The sequence below is a fragment of the Ambystoma mexicanum genome, chromosome 11, assembly GCF_040938575.1.
Source record: "Ambystoma mexicanum isolate Mex_15411 chromosome 11, UKY_AmexF1_1, whole genome shotgun sequence".
Lineage (NCBI taxonomy): Eukaryota > Metazoa > Chordata > Amphibia > Caudata > Ambystomatidae > Ambystoma > Ambystoma mexicanum.
Genome location: NC_090934.1, coordinates 1,026,530,669 through 1,026,546,800, shown reverse-complemented (window position 1 = coordinate 1,026,546,800; position 16,132 = coordinate 1,026,530,669). Strand labels below are relative to the sequence as shown.

At 44.3% G+C, this 16,132-nt stretch overlaps 1 protein-coding gene across 5 annotated transcripts in view; it reads left to right on the top strand.

Moving 5' to 3' along the window:
- The window catches only part of DIS3L (DIS3 like exosome 3'-5' exoribonuclease), a 1,101,103-nt gene that overhangs the window by 905,521 nt on the left and 179,450 nt on the right, over positions 1 to 16,132 (top strand). The gene's annotated exons all lie outside the window — the stretch shown is intronic.

Sequence of the window (16,132 nt, the reverse complement as noted above, 5' to 3'; positions counted from 1 at the left end):
TCTAAGTGGACAGGCCCAGCGATGGATCCGAAAATTCCAGGGGATATGACTGATGCTTATGGATGCTATCTAGAAAGCCCAGGCGTCTCATGTACAAAGGTCTATTTAGGAGGCATGATTAAATTTTGGTCTCCATGTTTAGAGGCAACATAGCAGTTTGGTCACTCGGGATTCCCTTCTGCTGGGTTTCTTTCGGAAACCCGCACCAGGACACAAGTCCATTCCCCTCCCCTGGAACAGTGGGGGAGATGCTATGAAGACTGGATTGGCCCAGTAAGTGAATTTGACCAGTATTCTGGGGATTGGATGTCCTCGCCTGCGTGGTCACTGAAGGATGGATGGCAGCAGAGGGCTCCTCTTTGCTGGCTTGCCCTCTTTGCTGCTACAAACCTCTGCTCCACTTAGTGTGGCGGCCAACCACGCAAAACTCTACACTCCATATAATCTTTTACTGAGTGATATTGCAGGCGCAAGTGTGTTAATTACAAATCCTAATCTGTTACGCAAGGTTAAGCCTAGTCTTATTTGTTTGACCTACCTGTGTCTTTGGACCGCCAGCTACCACACTTACCTACTAGCCAACCTCCTAATTGATGCATTCTGTTTGCCGGCCCTCTCCCTCCTTGTAATTGACCAGCGGCCAATCCCAGTGTCACCAACCATCTGGCTGATGCTCTAGAGAGGTGTAGCCCCCTATGGCTGCACGCGAAGGTTTTGAAATCAGACCTCTCGACACCTTCCCTTCCGCATTACCATATGGATAAAATTACCACGAAGCAAGGAGCATGTTTTCAGCACCCCATATCTTCCCCCACCCCCACCCCCATCCCCATCCTCCTCCTTCACTTCTATGGAATCAACTGCTGTCAATTGTACCCAACACCTTGCTTGAACAATTGCTAAGAGTATAACTATCCTTCCATCTCACCAGTATTGTGGACTGACCACTTTCCAGTGACGCAACCCCTCAGGAAACCATTGAAATGCAACCCACCCTAAAACAACATAACAGACTGCTTCACAACAGAATGAGAGAGAATTTCTCTTCCATATATTTGGCAATCTCCAAACACATGCATATCCCAAGATGCCCTCCATATACATTACTCTCTAACTTAAAAAAAAAATCTTTACATATCTTGGCTCCTTTGACCAGAAAACGCAGAACTCCCACTGCTCCACCCAAAAAAAGCAAACAGTAAAATCTTATCCTGCTATTATTTAAAAGGCAAGTTGGGCAAATGGAAAGGACATTTAGTAAATCCAGCTCTAAGATGCCCTGCAAAGGATTGGAGTGGAATTATTCACCAGAAGCTTCGGAAGCCCCCAACAAAACCAGTACACTGTTCAAAATGTCTAAAGAACTCTCATTCCCTAACCAATATTTCACTCGTTAAGAACAGAAATGATGTCCTGCTTTTTCACAGAAAATAATGCTGCTATTTAAGTTAGCATCAACCAGCCCAAAAGATACTCCTTAGATAGTAGCAAATCCCAACCATATGCAATTAAAAATACGAACAATGAGAAAATAATCAATATGGTGAGAAAATGAAAGTCCTGAGTTCACTATGTAAGCCATGTGTTGTGGTAGATATGCAGTGCAGCCCGGGTCTAAATCAAAGAAGATGGAGTGGGGTGGTTCACAGGTACAGTATACAATTTTTGTAAATACCAAGTAAGAGGAAGTCCACACATTAGATTTTCTTTAAAAATGTCTTTATATTAAAAAAAGCAAAAGAAGAAAACACCAAGAAGTAAAACTTTGTAGAAGAGAGTGGGCACAATGTAGCAAGTAAGTATCCATTTTAAATGAGTTATTTTAGCGTCAAAACCCTTCCTGAAAAAAGAAACCGCAGTAACAAGTAGTTAAATTCTCTTTGGTTCAGGCAGGCATATTCACAGGAGACAAAGAGGAGACCAGCACTGGGAAATGTGGGCAGTCTTCGGTGGGAGAGTTTACCTCAGTGTGAAAGTGACCCCCAAGGAGCGGTTCCTGGTGTTCCATTAGAGGGAGACCCCAAAGAGTTTGTGAAGAGGCCAGGGAAGAAGAAATACAGCACCTTGGTATAGTGGAAGAGCAGTCAGGCTTATTTTAAGAGGAAGATGTGAGCTGTAGGTAAGTACACATCTAGTTAGACAGGTACAGCAAAGAAGCACTTGTATATAATAATTAAAGTATATATTTATTATTTTTACACCAGAATCACTTTAAATACTTTAGACGTTTACAGTAAAACACTTAGGAATACTTGCTAATACACTTCAAAGGGCACTTAAACTTTTGTGTTTGTTTGCGGTTACATTTGTAGCAACGTTGGAAATGGAAAAGACAATGTTATTACATTATCGGTTGTTGCGCACTCGTGCAGTTTTCAACAGTGTATATAGTAATGCATTTACTCTGCAAACACATATAGTAAAGTCACTTAAAGGGAGGAAAATGGTTAGTTAGTGTAACAGGAGCTTGGTTCAAGGTTCTGGAGAGGATTTCTTTGCATAGTAAGTCTTTAGTCCCACAATGCAATCCTAGCTAAAGGTAGTTCGGAGAGGGCTTGAAGTCTTGACAAGCAGCAAATTCTGAAGAGTTCCTGTGGATTTCTTCCAGTCTCTAGTGTTACTGAAGCAGCAATGTAACAACTAACAAGGGAGACCTTAAAACTGACTTGAGAAAGGGACACAAGCAGTGTCTTGGGTCTGAGGTCAGAGCGGGGGGGGGGGTTATGTAAGGAAGGCATGGTATTAAACTAAGCGACACAAGTAACCACAGTTCAAGGGTGTTTATATTACCCTTGATAAAGTTTAATAAATGCCTATCGAAACCTAAATCTAAAGATGGGAACAAGCTACGACCATCAAATAATAATGCATTCCTAGTGGAGTCTCGTCAAAATCAAAGGGCCTATACTAAAAAAACCTATTGCCAATCATTACTGCTAATTTACAAATCGTGTGGGGAAATGTTCATGAAAAAGAAAGAAGTGTTCACAACATGATAATTCAGGATGTTCAGGCCCTTGACCTCCCTTCCCCACGTTTTCAGCACGGGACAAGGCGGTTCACTCGAGCATAGCACATTCTTGGGCTTCTTCGGCACGAGGACATAGTTCCATTACCCACATCAGGGTCTTTTATGCCCAAGTCTCTTAAGTTATCAAAGTCACTTGATTCAGTGGGCCTGATCTATCAAAGCAATGAAAAGTTCCTTTACAAACATTCAAGTCGGGCTATTCACTCTTCACCCTGGATCCCCCTCAGCCGGACACAGATCCCTTTTCTACCACAAACCTTGGATTGGATCCCCCTCTTCCGGGCTCAGATCCTCTTCTCCAATGCTTAAAGAATATATTTTCTCAGGTGAGACACGGTTCACCCCAGATCTTCCTTGGCTGGGATCGGACCAATTACAGTATTAGCCTTTTGTCGGTTGACTCGCGGTTCACCCTGGATCACCCTCAGCCAAGCTTGGATCCCTTTTACACAATTAGTCTCCCTCAGCAGGGCTCTGACCAGTTACTTTTCGTATTAGCTATCGAAGACTTTCGAATGTGCACAGGGTTTGGCTTGACACGTTGCAGGACCACTTCGATTTCACAGTTCACAATGTTACACTCTCAGTTGGATGCCTAACAGAGACCTTCGAATGAGCGCCCATGTGGCGCCGAACCACCCTCTATATGGCATCTACCTTAGTTTCAAAAGTTCAGTCACTCCTTGGATATTCAATTATATTTGCTTCGCTCATCTCATACGCCTTCCAATCGATTCTTTGCAGATTTCTTCATACAATGTTGCAGCTTGCAATCTTGGTTCTAACACAGACCGTTCTGCTATCAGTCTCCCCAACTCGCTGACTGTGCTGACTTTACTGGAGCGGCTTTTTTGCAGGAGCCAAGGATGGTACTACGGCGGCAATCGCTGCTCCCTGCCTCGGCTATCGATGCAGGCCAGCCCCGGATCCCTTCGACACACAATGCACCTTTCTTCAGCTTTCGTTCCCGGTCTTATATTTCTTATTCTCAAGGGCTTGTGAAAGCAGCGGTTTTCTTCCTCTGAAAAGGCCAAGGCCAATCCCCTCCTTGCAACCCTTTCTGGTCTTGCTGCCTTTCCCCTTGTGTTAAACTGCCATCTTGGAACTGCTGCTTCTCGTGTGTTTTGCCTTGATCAGTGTGGTTTCATGCTCCACATTTTATCCGGTGGGGAAATGTGATGGAAGTCAGGTGTGTGTAATTATCAGTAATTGCCTGACTCTCCCTGACCCTTGTGTTGGGACATGTCAGGGATACGGTTCAGGTGTCTGTTTTCTCTCACAGTGAGATGTCTGTAAAAAAGTTTGTGGTGGGAAGGGAGGTGGGGGGGTGAGTTCCTGGGTATAGGCAGGATGGGGAAAGGTGTTACAAGGAAGGGGATACAGCCTCTCACCCTCCAGTGTCCCACTTCCATTCCCTGAGGACCCCCTCATCCAGGTGATGCTTCCGCACTAGTCCACCCCCTGGAAAAGTGATGGCAGTGTCCTGGCCACCTGGATGACGGATCCCCAGAGACTAGCGGATGAGACTCCTTCACATTTCTCATAGTTGCCCTAGACACCTCTATGCGCACTTCAGCGCTCTGGAGCGACTTCTTGGAATCAGGTAAGCAATAGCTTTTTTCCCACCGTACCTTAGGTTAGAAGAAAATGTTTGTGCTGGATGCTTTGTGATGTTGAAGCTCTAGACCCGACCTCCGGATTCCTTGCTCTGATGACTGAAGGTGGGACAATGGATGGGATCTCTTGGCAGCATTCTTGGAGGACCTGTTGCACGACTTTTAGCAACTTCTGGGTTCACTCTGTGGTTTTCGCACCTTTTCTGCAGCACCAACAAAGGACCCAGATCATCCCCTCAATATTCTTTGCTTCCTGCAGTCCCAAAGTCTGATGAGGGAGTCTTGGCGAGTTGGATCGGATCTCTGGAGTGTCCTTACGGGATCAGCAAAGATTTGGAAGGATTTGGCCTTTCCATGACAATGCACTCGAAATGGGGTAGCAGGTCTCCTGGTATTGGGGTTCTGCAGCTCTGGAAACTCCTACGACCTCGGGAGATGGCTAGTTTCACAGTTCGTCTTTGGGCTGGTTGTTCCCACCCACCAAAGGTAAGGAGTCCTTTTCGGAGCTCAGGACAGCAGTGGCTGCTTCAATGTTGCAAAGGGTCTGCAGGCGTCTCTGGTCATCTGCTTCTTCGGTTACTTCAGCTTCCATTAGCCGACTTGCTTTTCACACCAGAAGCCTCACCTTTTATACAGTTCCAGCAAACACTCCTATGCAATCTTTCAGTATTTTACAGAAAGGGGTGTTTGGTTGTCCAATCAGGCACTCTGGCAGACAAAGGACAGGGGCGTGAAAGACTCCTCTCCCTCTTCCTGCCTGCCCAGACACACTGGAGCCTAGGCAGGAATATGAAATGGCATTTTTAACAAGTATTTCAAGGCACGAGGCAAGGAAGGGGGAACAGAGGAAGGACAGAGGCAATGATCTTACTAGGCCAAGTGACATTGAGATCGAGCAAATGCAGGCGACTAGGGAAGAGTAAAGTGCAAGGGGAAAGGGGAGGGGGCAGTGCTGTACATGGGATCAAAACAATAACAAGAAATGCAGCCAGCAGCTGCAAGGGTATGTGCAGACAGCAGGTGTCCAAAAGTGCAAGTAGGGGGACTGTAGGGTTACAGATACAGACCCAAATGCAAGGGTTGCTGGGAGGTAGTGCGGGGCAGTTTGGGTGTGCAACTGGGCGGGCAGGGACCTGGATCCGGAATCACAGGGTAGCCAGGTGACCAGTGCGGTATCAGACAGGTAATCAGCAGGGGAGAGGAAGAGAGAAGGCAGAAGCAAAAAAGAAGGTCTTGAGGTGCTTCTGGAACCAGTGATGGTTCCTTAAGTTTCAGAGAGGCAGGGAGGCTGTTCTAGAGAGAGGCCCCAGCCAAAGGAGCTCTACCACCAACTTGTTGCTTGGAAAAGCAACTGACCCTGGGGAGTTGGAGGAGCGAAGAGCGTGAATAGGAAGGTATTTATGAAGAGAGAGTTGGAGGTATTGAGGTCCCAGGATCCAGAAGGCCTTGTGGACAATGCAGAGGGTCTTGAATTAATCCTGGTAGCCACTGGGATCTAATGCAGAGATTTCAGTGCTGGAGACCTACGATTCCTGGGCTTGAGGCCCAGGACTCGCAGTCCTATTCTGGATGAGTTCCAGAGGGCAGAGAGTAGAAGCAGGCAGATTTAGAAAGAGGCTGTTGCAGTAGTCCAGCCTAGAGAGAACCAGAGCTCTAGAGACAATGAGCTTCTGGGTGAAGGAGAGGAAAAGAATACTACCTCTGAGGAGGTGCAGTTGGTAGTTTGACTTCTTAGAGATGTCAGAGATGTGAACAGAAAAGGAGACTGTGGAATCAAAGATGATCCAAAGGTTCTTAGCCTCACAGGTGAGAGCAGGAAGAGGGCCAAGGGAGGCCGGGCAGACAGAGTGACAGGAAAGAAGGGTACAGGTGTACCGATGAGGAGAATCTCCGTTTTACTGGCATTAAGGCAGTGATCTTTGGCGGCACACCACTCCTGGATAGCAGACACAGTCAAAGATGAGAGAAGAAGAGGTGATAGAGGGGAGCCTGAAAACAAGCTGTTAGGGAGAATTCTCTGTTTAGGCTGAATTTCCTAACCTAGTGAGTCCCCCAGCAGCTTTGCTGAATTTTTGGGGTTTATTTTTTTGTTCTCCTGCCAAGAGTGAGACTCTTTTACCCTCACTCTTGGACATGATTTGAGTGTGTCTCTTTGATTCTAGATGTGTTTAATGGGCTATGGGGTCTTTTACTCCATAGGGCTTCATGTGTTTTTGTGATGTGTGTTACACAGCACCCTCAGTGCAGTAACACAGGGGTGTCATAGTGACCCCCCAGTATAGACTCCATACCCTGCAACTGACTACTGTCCTCCAGGGCATGTAAAGTCACCATTGACTTTACTAGTCTCACATTCTGAACAGAACCAGCACAAACCATCATATTGTGGACGTACTGGCAATTTGATTGCCCTGGGGTCTGTTAGTCTAGGGGGCACGTCTCCGTCCCCCCTGATCGAGTTTTGGCTGGTGGCAGTGGATACTACTTTTTATATTCGACCGCAAATATATCCCTATGGGATTTCCCATTGTTCGAGGCTACCAACTTTAATTATTTAATTCCTATAGCCTCGAACATACCACCGGTTTATTTATTTAATATTAATTCTCCGGTTGGTATTTTTTGCCAGAACTCGGTTCTAAAATGGCGTTTGTGTTCGCTTCTGTGACTCCAACCCAAGTTGAGCCCTTTGTTCCGCTATTTTGGCGGGCTTCTCCACAGATGCCCTCCAAAGTGGTGCCACTATGTCTGGGGTACTTAGAGGGGTGGAGGGGGATTTAGGCACCCTGGACTGAGTTGCCTAGGCAACTCAAGTCGCACTCCGTCCTGATTGGCCCAAGTGGTGAGCCGGCCGGCTCACCACTTAGCATGTTTGAGTGACAGCTAGGCTGAGTGAATGGGGGTTTTCTGCATAAAAGCAGGGCTTAGGGGACTGGAACTTCAGAAGTCGCCACAAGACCTAAGAATCCGACGAGGGAGAAGCTGAGCCGACCTGCTACGACGACACCACCGGTGGAGCCCTGCTGAACCGTCTCACCACTTTTCCCAACGACAGAGGAGATCTCCCGCCCGGAGAGTCTTCTTCCTTCGACTGGTGGGGACAACCAGTCTGCTTCCTTTTTCGCTTCCTGGAGCATCTCATGGCCGCCTTGCCTGTGCCAAGCACCCCGGCATCTGGGATGCCCCGTTTTACCACTACCGCAAATCAAAGGGTAGTACCTTTAACTGGAAAACTCCGCAGCTGGTTTCTTCCCTGGCAGTGCAACGACCTTCATCTTTCCTCCACGTCGAGATCTTCTCTTCCTCTGGACGATGCCGCGACTTGCACCCGCTGCCAGGAACAACTGCCCCCGCTGGAGTATCCTTTCCACATAAGGTACTTTGTTCCGCCTGGCTTCCCTTGCAACCGACTGTACGGGGTAGATTTAGCCCCCTGCTTTCGACTCTGGGTTAGCCTGGGACACCCTGGCTAAACTTTTCTGAGCCTAACTAAAACCTTCCTGAACTTCCTGCAAGACTTTTTAAGCCTGTTTTCATTGTGTGATCTTGGGTGCATTTGTGCCCTGCTCTCTCCAAGAGTGGGCCCGGCCTATGGACTTTGTCTCACAAGTAACTTTTGACTTTCCTGCCTTGCTTAAGAGTTCCTAAGTATTAGCGTGGTGTATTTTTCTACATTCTGCCTTTTTCCCTCGTTAGTTAACTTATTGGAGTGCCATCTATAGTTAAGCGCTCACCTCTGTCTGGAAATAAGTGGTGTTAACTAAGACTTGTCTGATAAGGAATAAGGAGTGTATATATAATAATAGTAACTGTGTTTAGAGTGAATTACAATAATAGTGCTGGAGTGTTTCAATAAGTGTGTTTTTAAATAAATAATTATATACCTTGATACCAAAGCTCTGGTCCCTGTTTGCTTGTGCTATTGTATATGAGTGCCTATTGTGTATACTTTGCATACTGCCTAACTCTTCTTGAGGGGAAGTCTGACTGCTCAGCCACAGCTACCAGGTAAACCTGGGTGGTGCATACTGCTACCAAGTGGGTTTACTGCCAACACCTGTAGTCCTAAATCTTTTGCAGTGGTCCCCAAGGGAACTGCACAGGTTTCTACCTAACACCAGCGGAGTGTCATCCGCATATCACTGAAAGTTGGAGCAGAGAGCTGAAATGTGGTGGGCAAGAGGTGCCAGGTATTGGTTGAACAGCCAGGGAGATAGGTTGGACCCCTGGGGAACACCACAGGTAGAGAGTGGGATAGAGGAAAGGAAGGACCCAAGTTGGACCTGGCATGGTTGATCAGAAAGGAACGAGGTCAGCCAGTCCAGGGCCTGATCGGTGATACCCAAGCTATCACGGAGACGATTGAGCAGGATGGCATGGTTGACCATGTCAAAGGCAGAAGAGATATCGAGTAAGATGAGGACAGAGGGGAGATTAGCATCTAGGTTAGAGAGCAGGTCTTCACGGATGTTCAGGAGAGCAGTTTCCATGTTTCTCGCTGCTCTGAAGCCAGACTGATGGTTATGGAGACAACCAACAGATTCAGTGTGAAGATTAAGCTGGGAGATGGCCAGCTTTTCCAGGAGTTTGCCCAGGAAGGGAGTGAAGATAACCAACGGTTCCCGCCAAAGGCAAAACACACACACAGACCTCCTTCTCCCCGAATGGTAGAAGGGCTAACCAAGAACAACCATGCTAGTAATGGCAAAAAAAGATGGGAGGCCCCAAGTTGGTACTACCGAGGCTATGGACAAAAATACACAATAATTGATAGAACACATTCAATACCACCAGCCACAACTAGGTGATTGTCTATGCGACTAAAAAGTCACTGGAGCAGAGAGAAGTGAAATAGTAGGTATCCCTTTGGCACTCTGCTGGATGTAGTGTTTGCCAATCTATCAGACTATAGAGTTTTGGGAAAGATGCTCAATATCTCTCTGTCCTTAACAATACTTGAGGATATAGAAGAAGATTCTTGAAGGAGGACCCTAAGGGCTCGAGCAACACTGCCATTAAGGAGATGTTTGCTGCAGTTGTAAAAACACAGATGCCTTTAAGAGCTATGGAGCAGACAGACTCCATAGTACAGGTAGAATAAAAATAACCTTCCAAAAGACCAATCCCACAAGAATGAATGCGTGGAAAAAGGCTCCACTTATTCTGGATTGAAAGAAAAATATCCAAAAAGTGCTGGGGTCTCCCTAGGAGAAGGGATGAAGCATAAAAATGATAAATCTCCCTAACCTTCAGTGACCACCAAAGACTCCAGTGATGCCACACTGATGCAGGTGGGACTATAAAACCATTGGTAAGGGTGATTGTTCTTGATTTGTAGATTCCTAGGTCAGGCGTTAAAGAGCGATGAGTTGAAAGTTGAGACTGCTTCAGTCGATGGTTGCCAGTAATGCAGGTACCCGCATAGTCCTCGGGCACAGGATCTGACTTGCGGAAGGGGTCAGCTTGGCGAGATCCACAATGAAGAGCAGCTATTGAACCACGGTTGAAGAAAACACACCTGAGCGAAACAAGACATGAAAGAAGGCATGGGAAGGAGTTAATCTGTATGGTCATAGACCTGAGACAGAACAGCCTCTGGAGCTCCCCTGGTAAAGTGGATACAGAACCAGTGTGCTTGCCTGTGGTCTTAAGTGAGGATTCAAGGGTCAATTCAGCTTGGTGAATCTTCAGGGTGTTTGTAGATAAGGTGCACCCACTTATGGGTCTAGTGATACACACAGGATCTTCAGGCAGATGAGGCCTTTGAGCAGGTGTTGTGAACCAGTTGTGCCCACCGAATTAAGAGCGCCATCGTGGGTTCCTTCTGGTGTTCTGAACACAATGCAGGCGTGAGGCAGCAATAAACACCAAGATCAGGTGGCAGAAGACAGCCCTCGTGGCAGAGACAAAGAATCGGGTTCTGAAAATCCACTCTTGTGCCTGAGCTCCGCAACTGCAGTGGAAGTCCTATTGTATTACAATCCAAGGGTCTGCGGAGTCCCAAGTCCATGTCTGAACACTGGACAGCGAATGATGCAAGATGATGTTCCAGGCAGGAGCTTAACCTGCAGCATATTGAGAGGCTTTCAAGGGCAGGATCCTCGAGCAGAGGTTGATGCTAGTTGTTCCCACTGGACCAGGAGCTGAAGCACCAAAACTAAAAAAAAGCAATTCTTCAGAGATGAGAGAGATTATAAATACAACCAAGTTTACACATTTCAAAGGCCTCTTACAATATCAAGAAATCCCAAAAGCACCAATAAACCTCCTACGAAAGTGATTCCAACTACGTCCTCAACTCCACAATCATCTGACCTAGAATCAGCTAGTCAAAGCGATACAGAAATTCCTAGCACAGTCACACCCAATGAAGCCGTAGCAACCATACCAACAGTGGAAAATTATTTTCCTTTTTTAGAGGAATACCAACGATACAGGTTAGCGCGTACATACCCAGTGATCAAATCCTACTACCAAAAACAAAAGACAATATTTCAATATCTGGAAATCTAGCAAGAGATGCTCCTAGGGGAAGGGGAAGCTCCAAATGACACAAACAAACAAGGAATCTTAATCAGGTCAAAAAACAGCCAAATAAGGAAAACCATATTCATGAACTTGACAGGATTGGATCTTTCCCCACATTTGATAAAGGCTCTCAACAAAGGCCTCTCCTTCAGTCCGTCAACAAATTGGATTATTTCCAGACCAATGTAGATCTCTTTAAATTCTGCAGAAAATTAAAATTGAAAAAGCTTTATTCAACGAAAATACCAAAACCAAAGGAAACAGCAGCAACTCCTACTACAATGACTAAACACAAGCTGAACACACCATAACATTGCTATGCTTACAGGAGTCATCTGCAGACAAAACAATGGAATCTCTAGCTTCAGAACTGCACCTTGATTTAGGACTGGCGTTAGAAACTAAATTGAAATCCATATCAACATTTAACCCCAATCTACCGATGACAACCGCAATAGACATCTTCCAAAAACTAGTCACCAGTGATTTAAGACACCATTACCTAAATGGCCATCAAAAAAAGTAAAATAGACACAACTTGACTCCCTTGGAAATCAAAGCCATACAAGAATTGAAGAACAACCAGGACATAGTCCTGAAACCAGCAGAGAAAGGAGGTGAAATCGTACTACTATCAGCAAGAGATTATATCACAATGGCAAACATTCACCTTGAAGAGCAGGATTGCTATGATGAAATAGGACAACCCCATACCTGCATTAACAGCTGAATAGAACCAAATGAACAATCACTGGTACGAGCAAGGATTGTTAACGGAAAATGAACGAGACTACATGACAACACACCATCCCATTATTGGAACAGCATATTTCATCCCCAAAATACACAAGTCCTACACACACTTACCATCCACAAGACCAATAATCGATGGAATAGGCTCCCTCACAGAGCCCATCTCGGAATTTATTGATAAACATCTACAACCTTTGGCAGCCAGTCTATCCTCTTATATACAGGTCACAAAACACATCATTCAACAACTCGCATCAGTGAATTGGAAAAAAAAAACCTTCAAATTGGTCACCTTGAACGTATCATCCTTATACACAAGTATATTGAATATCAAGGGCATTGAAACCACGCATTATTTTTTGAAGATAAATTCTGTCACATATTTACAGAATGCAATGATATTAGAGATGCTCAACTTTGTGCTTCACAACAACATTTTTCTTTTCAATACCAAGATTTACAAACAAAAACAAGCAACGACAATGGGGGCAAAATTTGCCCCCCATATGCCAATCTCTATATGGGCCATTACGAGTTACAACATGCATGGCAACATCCAGCCTTCACAAATAACAATATTATATTTTGTGGTTGTTACATTGACGATATTTTGTTGATTTGGAATGGAACATCACAACAACTTCAAGATTACCACCACTACCTTAATAACAATACTTAAAATGTACAGCTTACTATACAAGAAAGTACAGATAGGATCCAATTCCTTGAACTTGAATTGTATGTGGCAAACAACATTATACAGTCTACACTTTAAGTCAAACCAACTGCAGGTAACAGTACGCTTTACGTGACAAGTAACCATCCACATCATACTATAACCAACATCCGATACAGGGATTTTCTCAGAATAAAGAGAAATTGCACAACAACTGAAGAATTCGAGAAACACATCAGCCAAGCAAAACAAACATTTCTTGACAGAGGCTACAACAATACTAGCCTCAACCGGGCATACCAGAAAACACTACATATATTAAGAAATTAACTATTACAAAACAAACCCTCAACTAAAGCAACGCTGTCTCAAGATATAAGATTTATCACAACCTAAAATTCAGAGGCATCAATTCTACGCAAAATTCTTCTTAAATACTGGTCCATTTTAACAACAGATGATGACCTCAGACCATACCTTGACAACCATCAAGTATAACGTACCGAAGAGCACAAAACCTTAAACATCTGCTATGCCCTTCCCATTTCCAACCAACAAAAGAACATAAAGGTTTACCACAACTTTGGAACATGCCAAAACTGAAAGGCAAATATAAATGTGGATCATGCTTGGTTTGTAACTATTCAGAAAATCTCAAAAGGACCATAATTCTCCCTAATGGACAAGAATACCATCTGAAAGATTTCATTAATTGCAACTCGAACTACGTGGTATATGGCATAAGATGTACGTGCCAAAAACTGTATATTGGCAGTATAAGAACACGCATATCAGAATCCCTGAGAACACTGAGAAACAAGAATTTCAGATATCCACTTGCCAACCACTTTTTTCAAGAACATGCACAAGATGACCTAAAAGTAATTTCATTTTTTGGCATCGAAAGAATTACCAAATTGGCAAGAGGAGGTAATAGAGTAGAGAAACTACGACAGTGTGAAGCCAAATGGATTTTCTTGGCAGACTGCTGCCACAGTGGTTTAAACACAGACAATGAACTGTCCCACTTCATCCAACACCATTCTTATTCCTCATAACAGCATACTTTTTTTGATGTATTAGGGCATTGTTTCTAAATATCCGTTCTACAACATTTTTTCCCTAAAGATCACTGTTTTTGTATATTTGTATATGCCATATTTATGCAACCCTTTTTTTGGTGTTTTACTACTGTATCCCATCATTCTAAGATACTGTTATGCTAGAGCTAAAACATGGCACTGATGCGCAGTGCATTCTGGGAGCGCTCGGAGCCATGATGGATATTTACTTCATTCCGCAGTGAAAAGCTGCACTCATTTTGCTAAGAGCTAGATTCACGATGCTGAAGTAAACATGCTTTCCAAACCTGGTATGCAGTCAAGGACACTTCTGCTGGGAAAGCTAACTTTGTCTTATGAGCTATGGGACTGTTTTCCGTGGTTCTGGTTTTTAGAGGACGGAGGCACTTCGCTCCTTGAGGTTACTGTCGGTTGACCCAGCTGGCAACCAACGGCGGCTCATCAATGCGTGAGTGCGTTGCCAGAAGGTTCGAGAAATCGCCACCCCTTTTGAAGGGTGCATATATGCGGAACCCCTGAGCGGTCAGGTGAGACTTCAGCCGGAGGGGGACGCTTCCGTTCGGCATACCTGTGGGCTGTTGTGCTCTCGGCCTGTCTGTTATCAGGGTCTTCGAACCGCTTCTGGCAAGATAAGGAATTCAGTTACGCTCACGGTGATGTATTTTCTTTTGAATTCTTTGTTTCTTCTGTGATTTATTTCTATGTTATCACTGGTTGCTTCTAAGCTTTGAATAAATAGCGATATAAGTGCTCATTATTTTCTAAGAGTGTGTGGTTGCAAGTTATTGCGTCTTCCTGCATTCAAAGTATTGGCTTCATAATTGCACTGGTGATTTATGCACTGGGAGAGCAATACAGATACCACTACTGTATTTTGATACTCCACTTGTAAACCTCAACTAAGTTCTCCCAGATTTAAACACTTACCATTTACACATTTTACAGACCGTCTTCTTTACTTTCTAAATTCCAACTAAATTATAGTATTTTCGTCCATCAATTACAATTATAATGTGACTCAAGGATTAAAACATAGTGAGTAGAAACAACAAAACATAAGGCTATTTTAGCTATGAAGTACACCTGCATTGATGCACAATTACGATCGTATTAGATCGTCCAGATCCAAAATGGCGCCTGACGCGATGGCATCACTGCGTCGCATTAAGACGCGTGATGTCATTGTGCCAGTATAAGTAGCGGCCATTTTGATAGAAAAAAACAGTACAGCCGCGGTTATCAAGCCACTGAAGAATCCTTTACCTACCTTTCAACACTTGCCAAGGAGATATTGACCATCAAGGTAAGAATGATTGATTAGAATAAGCTCGATTCCCCTAAGGAATTACTAAGAACTAGCAAATTGACATCACTAGCCATGCCATTACCCAAGCTGATGGCTCTTTTCTTTACCCAAATAGAACTCAAAATGGATCATTTTCTTCGCCACATCCCTCATTACTATATGGAAAGAATTGACAAATATCAGAGTATTATCAGCATTTAATTATAACAATCCTAAATATACAGTTTCTGACCACAAAACGGGAGTACTCGTTTTTTTAGCCCTTGAGCCACTAACACATACTCAATGATACTGTGCCCCTTCCATTAAGGACAAACTGCACATTTTTGCATACCTGAGGGTATTTGTATAATTTTGAAGAAACTCTAATCTGTGACCAAAACATGTGGAGCAACAACTTATTGACATTCTTAAGGCAATAAGGGCAAAGTGCAATGTTTTGAAGATCTTAAGATTTATGTATGGATTTGAAGAAACTCTCACCTTTTTCCATAACATGTGAAGCAACATATAATTGACTCTTGTTTTGAATTTGAAACCTTATAAAACTATTATTTATATCATAAAGAAGTTTCAAATCTGATTTCTTTCTCTTTTCTAACGTAAAGGGCGCAGGGAAGTGCAAGGTGTTCTTTTAGAATCAGGGGTTGATACTAGTTGTTCCCAATGGTCCAGGAGTTGAAGCACCAATTCAATCTTTCAAGTGATAAGGCACAGGAGCAGGGCTTCACCAGGATAGTTTTTGGAAGCAATGCTGGCCAGCTGCAACGATGATCCATGGATCTTCAGTGGGATGCTCCTCCTCGAAAGGGGTCTTGGCTCTGATGACCTAAAGAATGGCTGAGGGATTCCTATCCTAAATTCAAGCTGGAGTTGCACAGAGCCCACCAATATTATGGAGCTGTCCCAATCAAACTGGCTGGTGCTGTCCAATCATGGGCTTTCCTTTTTATGCAATGTCCAGCCATCAGAGGGCAGGAAGGTGGTCAAAGGACAAGGTGAAATTTAGAGTGTATGGTGCTTTCAGAGGCATTATGCTGTAAAATGCCAAAGTACACACTGGAAAAGTAACAAAACCCACAGGTCTATCCTGGACACATCATGCAGGCAAAGCAAAAGTTGAGTGGGCTTAAGGGGGTC